General features: G+C 43.3%; 1 pseudogene; it reads left to right on the top strand.

Moving 5' to 3' along the window:
- The first annotated feature begins 1,332 nt into the window (after positions 1-1,332).
- On the top strand, positions 1,333-2,162 carry LOC108303396 (annotated as a pseudogene).
- The last annotated feature ends 409 nt before the right edge of the window (positions 2,163-2,571 follow it).

Below are 2,571 nucleotides of genomic sequence, written 5' to 3'. Positions count from 1 at the left end.
TGCATAACTTTCACCTCATCTCCTTATCGCTGTTTCTACTGTGAAAATACGGTAGTTCATGGAGGAGAAAATGAAGATGCTGTTTTTTGATGGTGCTATGAAAGACTTCTTCCAGCATTACGGCATTGATTATTCATCTGGACACTTAACAGCACCTTTCTCCCTTACCCCATCTGCCAAATTCACATTTTGTGGCTGAGCAAGAACTTAAAATGGAAAGGCATGCGCCTTCTCCCATCTCCCTCATCTCAGGTGGCATCTCTCATCTGGCTGAGGGTGGTTGGGATGATGCTCTAAGGCATGCTTTGTATCTTCCACCCATTGCCATGATACATAGAAAACACTTCTTGTTCTTGGTTGTACTCAGGTGTAGCTGTTAGTTCATGGCAATCTATTTTCTATCTTTTTATTTCTTTCTTAAGAGTTAAAGAGAGCAAAGATGTGTTCCTCTATACTCCTTCACCTTTTTCTGCTGCTGATTTAATGTCTGGGCTAAGAGTTGCTTAGGGGAAGGTTGCTGCCTTGTTAAGATCCTTTTCTGCTTTCTCCTGAGTCTTTCTTTTGGAATCAGTCCTTGGCTTTACTGAGCCTTGGACTCACTCCGTGGAGCACTGGGGTTGGGGTGGGAGGCTGGGGTTTCACTGGGTCTGTTTCTTTGATTCCTCTCATTCTTTTCTCCTCTGTGTGGTTCTTCCATTGAAGAGTTTTAACAGACATTATTAGGAAGATATTTTATAATTACGTTTCCCGGAAGGAAAGAGAGAGAGAGCTCCATATACTGGGGACCTAAACATTCCACACAGTGATGCCTGAAAACGCCTCTGAGAGAACAGGGTTCTGATTCTCTGTTTAGGCAACACTTTAACTCAGACGTGGCATGATCAGAGTACAGGGATCTACTTTTCTGTTGGAACACTGTCCTCTCACTCACTTGCCTGGCTAATTTCTACTCATCCTGCAACAATCAGCTCAAGCACCTACTCGTCTTGGAATTAATGACATGTTCCTGCCTTAACTCACATGAATGCCTTCCCCAGAGTCTACCCGTATTTAGCAAGGTGACCATCCTCCAAACACCCACAACACCCTCTATGCCACAGTCCTCATCTTGCATTGGATGAAATTATTTGCTTTTTCCACCAGACTTTGAACACTTTCAGAACTTTTCAGCACTTTCTTTTCATCTTGGAAACCTGGCATGGAGCTTAGAGCACAGTAGGATCTAACTGTTTGTTGAATGACAAATGATTGAGGCTGTGATCATTCTCTTGCAGCAGAAAAAGACACAGAACCCATAGTAGGGGACAGGCATCATACTGTGTCTTAAAAGTTCCTTCCTGGACCTTCGCTGACCATGCTGTCCCTGGTGGTACTTTCTGCGGCCTGCACAGCGGCCCCCTCTCTGAAGAATGCAGCCTTCCTAGGTCCAGGGGTATTGCAGGCAACAAGGACCTTTCACACAGGGTAGCCGTACCTTGCCCCTCTACCATTTCTTCCTGAATATGGAGGAAAAGTTCATCGTGGATTGATCCCTCAGGAATTCTTCCAGTTTCTTTATCCTAAAACCAGTGTAACAGGACCCTATGTGCTTGGAACTGGGCTTATGTTGTATGCTTTATCCAAGAAATGTATCTGTTTATCGCAGACACCTTCTCTACTTTATCAGTAGTAGGGTTACTTGTCTATGCAATTAAAAAAAATATGGTGTCTCTGTTGCAGAATTTGCTCATAAACTCAATGAGCAAAAACTTGCCCAACTAGAAGAGGTGAAGGAGGCTTCCATCAAGCAAGTTCAGGATGCAACTGATTTGGAGAACTCATAGCTGGCACTGGTTCAGAAGCACCATTACCTTTCTGATGTGCAGAGGAATAACACTGCTATGGCTTTGGCTGTTACTTACTGGGAACGACTTTATAGAGTATATAAGTAAGTCAAGAATCGCCTGGACTATCATATATCTGTGTGGAGAATGATGCGTGGGAAGGAACAAGAGCACGTGATAAATTGGGTGGAGAAGCACGTGGTGCAGAGCATCTCTGCACAGCAGGGAAAAGAGGCAATTGCCCAGTGCACTGCGGACCTAAAGCTGCTGGCAAGGAAGTTCAAGCACACCAGTTATGTAAATGTATCTATCCCAGCTGAGACAGCTAGAAACAGTTGACTGACTAAATGGAAACTAGTCGATTTGACAAAATCTTTCTGTATTAGTGTCTGCTGAAGTTATGGTTTACCTCTCCTAAAAATGAAAAGTTTGTTTCATATAGTGAGAGAATATCTCTATCGGCCAGTCAGATGTTTCTTATCCGTCTTACTCTGCATTCGAGTTGTTCTGTGATCACTTCTGAATAAGCAGTTCACCTCTATAAAATCTTGCTGCCTGACTAAAGATTATCAGGTTATAAATTTGTAGTTAATTCTACCATCTTGGAATAAAGTGACAATTGAATGGAAAAAAAAAAAAAAAAGTTCTTCCCTGGCTGGGCATGGTGGCTCATGCCTGCAATTCCAGCACTTTGGGAGGCCGAAATGGATGGATCATGAGGTCAGAAGTTCAAGACCAGCCTGACCAA

The sequence above is a fragment of the Cebus imitator genome, unplaced genomic scaffold (genome assembly GCF_001604975.1).
Source record: "Cebus imitator isolate Cc_AM_T3 unplaced genomic scaffold, Cebus_imitator-1.0 Scaffold46, whole genome shotgun sequence".
Lineage (NCBI taxonomy): Eukaryota > Metazoa > Chordata > Mammalia > Primates > Cebidae > Cebus > Cebus imitator.
This window is presented reverse-complemented; position numbering and strand designations above follow the sequence as displayed.